Raw genomic sequence first — 10,521 nt, 5'->3', positions numbered from 1 at the left:
ATCAAAGGTTGGGAGCCTGGAAGTACTTCTATCACAGCCATCCCAGGAGGAAGCAAGGCATGAGATGATGATGATGATGATGATGATGATGATGAAAAGAAATGAACAAGAGGCAGCCAAATTCACACTCTGTTCACTTTAAGATACCTTGACACACTGCATTTAAAACTGTGGGTTAGAGGCAAACAAAAATACATACTTGAGACAGTTGCAAAGTTAACTTTTTGCATACAAAGAACTGAATGTCAGTTAGCTCTTGCTTTAAAGGGCTGGAGAGAGAAGGGGTAAAAGTACACTGCCTGCCAAATGGCTGCTATGAAGTACATGCCCACCGTAATGAAGAAGGGATACAAGCAACTTATATCAACAGAGAACATGACTCTGACTCTGAAATAACTAAGCAGACACAAGAACTGAACCTGAATTTTCCAGGTTATTCTTCTTTCCATGCTTTTTACAGCTAAAGTCTGGTAAATACTAACCCATTTTAATACGCACTGTTCCATCTTATACCCGTGTAACACTAGTCTTTAATGATATAAACTACTATCTATCTATCTATTGCCAGACGCCTCAATCCCGTTTGGGGTGGCCACAAACAAATCACCTCCAAGTCGCCCTGTCCCCCGCCATTTCACTGCCCTGCTCCCAACTCACACCCCCCTTCTCTCATATACCTCTCCACCCTATCCCTCCATCTCATCCTCGGCCTTCACCTCCCTCTTCCCCCCTCCACCTCACTCACATACACTCTCTTCGTCAGTCTTTCACCCTCCATCCTCATCACGTGGCCAAACCACCTCAGTGTGTTCCTCATAACGCTTCCTATCACATCCACATCAATACCACAACGCTCCTTTATATCCTCATTCGTCAGCCTGTCTCTCCATGTGACTCCACAGGCTCCTCTTAAATAACCCATTTCCACTGCTCTCACTCTTGACTTGTGTCCTTCCAACAACGTCCAAGCTTCACTTCCATACGTTAGAGTTGGTATCACAATACTGTCATGTAGTAACTTTTTCACTTCCATGCTCACTTCCCTGTTTCTTATCACTACTTTCAAAAAACCAGCAACCTTTCTTCCCTGCTGTACCCTTTCAAGCACTTCACCCTCCAAACCTCCATCCTTACTCATCACACTCCCCAAGTACTTAAACGTACTCACATTTTCCAATTGCTCACCATCCAACCTCGCTGTACATTCACTGATTTCACTTCTCTCAAAGACCATCACTTTACTCTTCCCTACATTCACCTTTAGATTCCGTTTCTTACACACTCTCCCAAACTCATCCACCAAGCCTTGCAGCTCCCCTTCGTCTTCACTCAACAACACAGTATCATCTGCAAACAACAGTACAGGGAGTTTCCAAACACTATCCTCTCTCACCAGGGCCACTCCAACATCCACTACCCTACCTTGTACCTCTTTTATTACCCCATCCATGTACTGATTGAACAACCATGGAGACATGACACATCCCCGTTTCAACCCAACTTTCAAAGAGAAAAAATCACTTAGTTCACCATCCACACGCACTGCAGCCTTTGCACCATCGTACATACTCTTCACAGCATTCAACAACTTCCCATCTACTCCATATATTCTTAACACTTTCCACAATCCTTGTCTATCCACCCTGTCATATGCTTTCTCCAAATCCATGAAAGCCGCATACAACTTCTTTCCCTTCTCTAGAAACTTTTCCACTAAAGATCTAAGAATGAATATCTGATCTACACAACCTCTTCCCTTCCTAAAGCCTCCCTGTTCTTCTCCAACTAATTTCTCTGTTCTTTCTCTAACTCTGTCAATAAGTATCCTACCATACACTTTTCCTATTATACTAAGAAGACAAATGCAGATTTTACAAGAGATGTAATATGATCTTTCCAAGATAAGTCCCGAGTAAATGAAACCCCAAGCATGTTCAAGGATGATGCAGGATTAAGCTGAATATTATTAAACATTAGTGGGTATACCTGTGGAAGATTTTGTCGGGTTGATAGGTGTAAGAACTGAGTCTTAGATGCATTAAAAACAACCATATTATTTTTACCCCAGTCAGAGATACGAGCCAAGTCAGACATTAGGTGTGCCATAGCCTCATCCCTTGTTTGTTGAAGTAACTGTTGAGATGGGCGTTGCAGGAACTGAATGGAAAGGTGAAGGGTGGAGTCATCAGCGTATGAGTGGATAGGGTTAGATGTACAGCTTAGAAGATCATTGATGAATAAAAGGAAGAGAGTTGGTGATAGGACAGAGCCCTGAGGAACACCACTGTTGACAGATCTAGGAGAAGAACGATGGCCATCTACAACAGCGGCTATAGAACAACCAGAAAGGAAGCTAGCAATAAAGGCACAGATAGAAGGATAGAAACCGTAGGAGGGCAGTTTGGAAATTAAAGATTTATGCCAGACTCGATCGAAAGCCTTTGAGATGTCAAGTGCAATGGCAAAGCTTTCGCCAAAGTCCCGAAAGGAGGATGACCAGGAGTCTGAAAGGTAGGTGAGAAGATTGCCAGTGGAGCGTCCCTGACAGAACCCGTACTGACGATCGGAAAGAAGGTTGTGATAGGAAAGATGCCTTAAAATTTTTCTATTGAGAATTGACTCGAAAACTTTTGAAATACAGGACGTTAAAGCAATTGGACGATAGTTGGAGGGTTGGGAGTGGTCACCCTTCTTTGGGACTGGCTGAATGAGAGCAAACTTCCAGCAAGAAGGAAAGGTACAAGTTGACAGACAAAGGCGAAAGAGTTTGCCTAGGCAAGGTGTAAGAACAGAAGCACAGTTCTTGAGAACAACAGGAGGGTACTGTTGTGGCCTTTTCCAATAGCTCTCAAAGTTAGGGTATGTATGAAGGGGGGCCAGGGGAGAAGTGCATTATCTAGAAGGATCCACTATCCAGACATGCCGTTGGCTCTATTACATCAGATAACTGAGGGATTACTGTAGTGATGTCTTTATTAGGTATGTAAATGTCTTGAGAAAAAAGAAAGAATGAAAACTGCCCCAAATGGAGAACTTGGGGTTGGCTTAGGTAACATGAAACCCTTTAACATGTAAACATATGGCCTGATAAGGTGGAATTCTCATAAAGCAGGAGTTTCAGGGTACAGTACTGTATATCCACATTATGTGAGTGCTCGCTGTATATGCAAATGGACTATATTTCCTCACTAGATTTGTTAATTTCTATCTACCTACCTACCAGCAGGCAAGGGTTAATACAGTATAGTATATAGCTGAAACCACAACTGCAATTACAGTACTCTGTATTCTGAAGCATTGTTTGTCTCATCATTTGCTGACATTTTTCTTACAGTATCAGCCATTTCTGTCACAAATGCCCCCTGGGGACATTGATGAATCCCCCTGGGGGCATCAATGACTCCCCTTGAGGATTAAATAATCCACGGAAGGAAGGAGTTAATTGCAACTGAAATCTATCTATCTATCTATTGCCAGACGCCTCAATCCCGTTTGGGGTGGCCACAAACAAATCGCCTCCAAGTCGCCCTGTCCCCCGCCATTTCACTGCCCTGCTCCCAACTCACACCTCCCTCTCTCATATACCTCTCCACCCCATCCCTCCATCTCATCCTCGGCCTCCCCCTCCCTCTTTCCCCCTCCACCTCACTCACATACACTCTCTTCGGCAGTCTTTCACCCTCCATCCTCTCCACATGGCCAAACCACCTCAGTGTGTTCCTCATAACGCTCCCTATCACATCCACATCAACACCACAACGTTCCTTTATATCCTCATTCGTCAGCCTATCTCTCCATGTGACTCCACAGGCTCCTCTTAAATAACTCATTTCCACTGCTCTCACTCTTGACTTGTGTCCTTCCAACAACATCCAAGCCTCACTTCTGTACGTTAGAGTTGGTATCACAATACTGTCATGTAGTAACTTTTTCACTTCCATGCTCACTTCCCTGTTTCTTATCACTGCTTTCAAAGAACCAGCAACCTTTCTTCCCTGCTGTACCCTTTCAAGCACTTCACCCTCCAAACCTCCATCCTTACTCATCACACTACCCAAGTACTTAAACGTACTCACATTTTCCAATTCCTCACCATCCAACCTCGCTGTACATTCACTGACTTCACCTCTCTCAAAGACCATCACTTTACTCTTCCCTACATTCACCTTCAGATTCCGTTTCTTACACACTCTCCCAAACTCATCCACCAAGCCTTGCAGCTCCCCTTCGTCTTCTCTCAACAACACAGTATCATCTGCAAACATCAGTACAGGGAGTTTCCAAACACTATCCTCTCTCACCAGGGCCACTCCAACATCCACTATCCTACCTTGTACCTCTTTTATTACCCCATCCATGTACAGATTGAACAACCATGGAGACATAACACATCCCTGTTTCAACCCAACTTTCAAAGAGAAAAATTCACTTAGTTCACCATCCACACGCACTGCAGCCTTCGCACCATCGTACATACTCTTCACAGCATTCAACAACTTCCCATCTACTCCATATATTCTTAACACTTTCCACAATCCTTGTCTATCCACCCTGTCATATGCTTTCTCCAAATCCATGAAAGCCACATACAACTTCTGTCCCTTCTCTAGAAACTTTTCCACTAAAGATCTAAGAATGAATATCTGATCTACACAACCTCTTCCTTTCCTAAAGCCTCCCTGTTCTTCTCCAACTAATTTCTCTGTTCTTTCTCTAACTCTGTCAATAAGTATCCTACCATACACTTTTCCTATTATACTAAGAAGACAAATGCCCCTATGATTACCACACACTTCTTTTTCCCCTTTACCTTTGTACAAGGGAATAATTATACCTGACTTCCAATCCTCTGGGACTCTACCTTCCTCCCAGGCCAATCTGCACATCTTCCACATCCATTCTACTACTATCTCTCCCCCATGCTTCAGCATTTCACCACACACTCCATCAATTCCTGGGTCTTTCCCAGATTTAACTTTCTTCATTGCTTCCACAACTTCTATCCTACTGATTTCTTCCTGTCTTCTCACCTCCCTCCTTCTCCCAGCCATTCCCCAGCCACTTATACTCGCATTACTTCCATCCTCTACGTTCAACAATTCCTTAAAGTGTTCTCTCCATCTGCTCACTTTTTCTCCCTTCTCCACTAGTAATCTACCATTTTTATCTTTCACTCCCCTGTTAACTTCACTTCCACCCTGTCTTACTCTTTTCACCTCTCTTCAGAACATTTTCTTACAGTCCCTCCACTTTACACTCAAATTCCTTCCTGTTCTCTCCATCTGCTCACTTTTTCTCCCTTCTCCACTAGTAATCTACCATTTTTATCTTTCACTCCCCTGCTAACTTCACTTCCACCCTGTCTTACTCTTTTCACCTCTTTTCAGAACATTTTCTTACAGTCCCCCCACTTTACATTCAAATTCCTTCCAAAATCCTCATCCACTCTCTTCTTACTAATCTTTTCACCTCTCTCTTTCTTTCTACATATAACTCTCCCTTCCGCCTCTCAACTTCTTCCACGCCCCTATTTCTCATCCATTCATTGTATGCTTTCTTCTTTTGTGCCACAGCCTGTTTCACCTCTTCAGTCCACCACGCTGTTCCTTGCACCCCCCTCCGTCTTCTCTTCCTTCCACACACCACATCACATGCTGCACATATTTCTTCTGTAAATATGCTACACACACCTTCCACGTCTCCCATCTGCTCCATCTCATATTTGCCCAATCGTTCCTCCACTTCTCTCTTATACTCTGCCTTTTTCTCATCCTCTTGTAACCTTTCCACTCTCCTTGCAACTACTCCTTCCTCTCATAGAAGAAAAAAAATCAACAAATGGTGAGATATAAACAGAAAATACCTCAAAATACAGTGCTTGAATTCCAGACGTGGTTTCTGCTAAATACTCACATTTACCGTTCTGACTGGGGCAGCTGCTGACGTGGAAACGTACCCCTCAACAGCTAGATATCATGATGCCACCAGGGTGACCACAAGCAATTCACCTCCATGTCACCGTCTCCTCTGCTATCAGGCACTGGAATGAATATTTTCTTTTTAATACCTTCAGTCTTCACTAGTTTAACTCACAGAGCAGAGATTTTTTTTTTTCCATGCCATCTCATGATTATATTTAGCTTTGTATAGACTTCTGGAAGTGTAGGGGTTAGGCACAGCCTCACTGAACTCCTGCAATAGCAGAGACTTTGCATAAGTTGAATAAAATTGCCTTCTGGCACTATGAATAAACTGAAAAGGGCATCACCGGGATTGCAAGAGTTAAAAGGGACTCGCGGAGTTTATATCCCCGATGTAAACAAACTACCCATTACAGTTTTTACACACATCCCCTCATTTTTTCCAGCCAATTAACCTACTATGCCTGCCCATGTACAGGATCACATTCGACCTTAAAACCTAAACAGATGGTGTGAATATCGGGGGATTTAAGTAGCACTGCTTACTCGAGTTTAAAGGGACATCTTGGTCACCTGGAGATACACACCGCCGTATATCATCCTTATAGCTAATAATTAACAACTTACATCAGCCGACTACACCTCTCGATAATGACAGCAAACACTGATAAACACATGGGCATAAGAATTACCATAATAAGAAGTAGACTAACACCGTAAAGAATAAATTCTTCACTCACCTCCAGCCTCTCTCAACGTTGCTCCTATAATGCAACAGTGACGTCACACTTCAAATTAAACATTTACTTATTAAATTTTAAGAAGAAAATTTCGTGAATATATTATCAGGCTTTTAAACATTAATTTTCGTGCAAACTGAATAGAGAGGTAAGTAAAGTGTTTCTTGTTAAATTAAAGATAACCCCATGAATCAGTGGCATCATCATCTCTCTCTCTGAAATTCCATACAGAGTACCAGAGTAGGATCACTATTTACTGTCCTCCCGATATATCTCTACAGTTTTACAAGGGGATTTAAAAATAAACGGCCTGGTGGTGGTGGCAGGGGATAAAATTTTGCAGATATCAGTCTCTAATCTGCTGCCATTCCCAACAGAACCTGAGCATAATAGACGAGAAATTAGCCCAGGTTGATGCAGCAATTCTTAACTCAAAATTGCCCCAAGAACAACTTTCTGAAGTTTGTCAAACATTTCATGCAACACCCTGTATGGGAAATTTGGATAAAATATTGGTGATATAATTCTCTAACTGTGTGCCATTCCCAACAGAATCTGAGCAGTCTAATGAGTCCACGCTTTGAAGGTTGGGTTGAAACAGGGATGTGTCATGTCTCCATGGTTGTTCAATCTGTACATGGATGGGGTAATAAAAGAGGTACAAGGTAGGGTAGTGGATGTTGGAGTGGCCCTGGTGAGAGAGGGTAGTGTTTGGAAACTCCCTGTACTGTTGTTTGCAAATGATACTGTGTTGTTAAGTGAAGACGAAGGAGAGCTGCAAGGCTTGGTGGGTGAGTTTGCTTTAGCATCGTGTTCTTCAACGTCTAACAAACAAACAAGACAGGGCCACCTAAGAAGGGGCGCTGGAGAGGGACGCCTGCACGTGGTGGCACGGACACAACCAGAAGACTCCACAGCCTGGGTATACAAAAGTTCCCCCGCTCCTTCCCTAGCCCAGAAAAGGAGGATGGTGGTGGACTGCAGGGGAAGGGCAACGCAGTCTGCAGTCCACCGAGTTTATGCCCCAATAAGCCTGAGGTGAAAACAACAGCTAGAAAAGACGGTAATTCTGTGTGGTGTGTGTGTCTGTGTAACCTGCCCTTCATTCACCCCCTCCCCCTTTCCCTTCCCTCTCCCCCTCCCCTTTCCCTTCCCCCTCCCCTTACCCTTCCCCCCCTTCCCCTTCCACCCCACCACATCTCTTGGTCTCTAGTTTCTTTTCTCCATTTCCTCTTTCTCTCTTTCTTCTTCCTCCTCCATCTTTTTCTTCTCCTTCCTCCCCCTCTTCCACTCTCCCTTTCTTCCTCCTTCACCCCCTCTCTCTTCCTCTTTTTCTCTTCCACCCTACTTGTCCCCCCCTCCTTCTCTCTTCCCCTCCTCCCTCCTCTCTTTCCTCTACCATCTCTCTTTTCACTTCTCTCTCTCCCTTCTTCCTCCTGCCTCCCTCTCTTCTCTTCCCCTCTCGACTGACACTGTCTTCCTGTGTCTGTCAGTCTCACTCTACATATATATAAACACGTACATACATATACAAACTTTCACACACACACACACACACACACACACACACACACACACACACACATTGACAGATACAAACAGATAGATATACAGACAGGTAAGTAGATAAAAGGTTGGCTGTACTGTAGATAGGTAGATATATACACAGACAGACAGACAGACAGCCAATTAGACTGATCAATATGGCTAGAGAAACACACAGGGACAGTTGAATATAAAACACAGACAGACCAAAGGAATTGATGTCCCTGGCAGCAACAACCCTTCTCCCTTTAGTTCTTATTCACTCCATTCACTTTAGACTCTTTCTCCTCCCTTTTCTCCCTCGCCAGTATTTCCTCCCTTCTCTCTTTCCCTCACCTTGTCCCCTGCTTACCCCTTTCGTTCGTTTTCCCTTTTTCACCTGCTCCCTCTTCCCTCTTAGTCTCCTGTTCCCTCTTTGTCTTTCCTTTGCCCTCCATATCTTTGTCCCTCCTCTTTATTCCTTCTCTCTCTCTCTTTACCTTCCCTTCTCCCTCCCTCTTTACCTTCCCTTCTCTCCTGTACCCTTCTCCCTTGAATCCTCATCTCTCTTTTAGCCTCTCTTACTTTCCTTCTTCCCCTGCTTCCCTCTTTCCTCAACCTCTCTATTAAAATATTCCAATATTATTAAAAAAAACACAGTAAAGGATGCATGACATTTATTAGAATCATATTAACACTGTCATGAAGAGATACTGGACATGCAGACAAAAAGTGGATTCACATCAAAGGATATTATCATATTCTCCATTATTATGTGTACAGTTGGGGATAAGAATATAGCTGACACTATTACAAAACAACTCTGGTAGATGGATGGTGACTATCAACCCTGGGAGATACTATCATGAGTGAAATGAGGCTACACACTTGGTAACTAGTCACAGTCATCACTCTTAGGCAGAGAACACACAGCCATAAGTAGTCACTCGGTAATTTTTTTCTTAATAGCTTCCAGCAACTGTTGGGAGGTAACCAGCTAGGTTGGCACTTGTTTAGCTTCCAGTCCTTAGAAAACATTGGCTGTACCATGGCTCACCCCAATACTGGGAAGTGCCCCTTTCAGATTATGTAAACAGTATAGCTGAATCAGAAAATACCAACATTTGACCTCTCAGATGATGATAACCCCCTGTACATTATCTTTGAAAGTTGTCACCCTCAAATTCACACCAAAAACAACAATTTTACTGTTTTAATAATACTTAAGTTTCTTTTTCAAGTCCTTCTAGTGAACAAAAAGCTGCAGCAGTAGTACTAGTATCTAGATATGGCTACTGGCATTACAAGATCACATTCTAGGATAACACTCTGTAGTGTGGACTATGTGAGAAGGCAGAATTTTCACAAGGGGTTCTTCTGACAGGAAGAGATGTCATACAGAACATGCTGTATTTGCTGCCACCTAAGCCAGCTGGTCAAGCTTATCGCTCCAAAGATGAAGCAGCTCAGCTGCTTGCAGAACTTATTCAGGAACACTGGCTCTTTTGCAACCTCTACACCATCCACACCAGACACATAAACACATTCTGAAGCTCTATGGAGACTTTGTGACTCTAGTTCAGACATGGAAACAGAGACAAAACCACAGTTTTGTCAAGAGGGCAGACACTTTCAACAATCATGCACAAGAGGTCTTTGATATCTTCTGCCAGGACCCTATAATATGCCAGAAGCTGGAACAGAAATATGGGGTGAGAATGACTGACATGGAGTGGGACTTTCTACAAGATCAGAGAACCCAGAGAAAGATGTACTGTGAAGACTTCATTGATCGTAAATGGATGAAAACAATGGAACGCAGACAAAAGGACTTGCAGACCCTTGACAGAATGAGACAAGATGTAGAAAGAGTTGAGCAAGCCAACTGCCTCGTTTGACTTTAGTAAACAGTCAGACTCAGAGGAAGATCACCACAGTATGGATACAGATGGAGGTGGAACTTTCCCTTCCAGTGATGAAGGTATCAGTATGGGTGAAAGTGACTCAAAAAGGCGCCACTTGTTCTCCACAGCTCTCAGCTAAGTGATGTGCTGCTGCAAAAATACCAGTATATCCATGAGACCATAAGGAAAGTGTGACCAGAGTATTAGGAGTTGATAAACTGAAGAGCTGCTACCACATGTGTGATGCACAGGCCTTAGCAGCCGTCATCACAGTTGCAAACCACATGTTTGACACAAACTGGAAGGCACACAATGAACCAGAGGTCACTGATCTGGACACCATGCCAGAATCCAAGAGTGTCAGGGCAGCAGGCAAGAGCACTGAGGTGTGCACACTAGATGAGACAGTCAAGATCATGAACTCTGATAAGT

At 43.4% G+C, this 10,521-nt stretch overlaps 1 pseudogene; it reads left to right on the top strand.

Annotated features, from left to right (window-relative positions):
* The first annotated feature begins 306 nt into the window (after positions 1 to 306).
* Positions 307 to 10,083, top strand: LOC145389923 (uncharacterized; annotated as a pseudogene).
* The last annotated feature ends 438 nt before the right edge of the window (positions 10,084 to 10,521 follow it).

This window comes from Coenobita brevimanus, unplaced genomic scaffold, assembly GCF_032717465.1.
Source record: "Coenobita brevimanus isolate Jiangsu-jjx unplaced genomic scaffold, ASM3271746v2 jjx.HiC_scaffold_2612, whole genome shotgun sequence".
Taxonomy (NCBI): Eukaryota; Metazoa; Arthropoda; class Malacostraca; order Decapoda; family Coenobitidae; genus Coenobita; species Coenobita brevimanus.
This window is presented reverse-complemented; position numbering and strand designations above follow the sequence as displayed.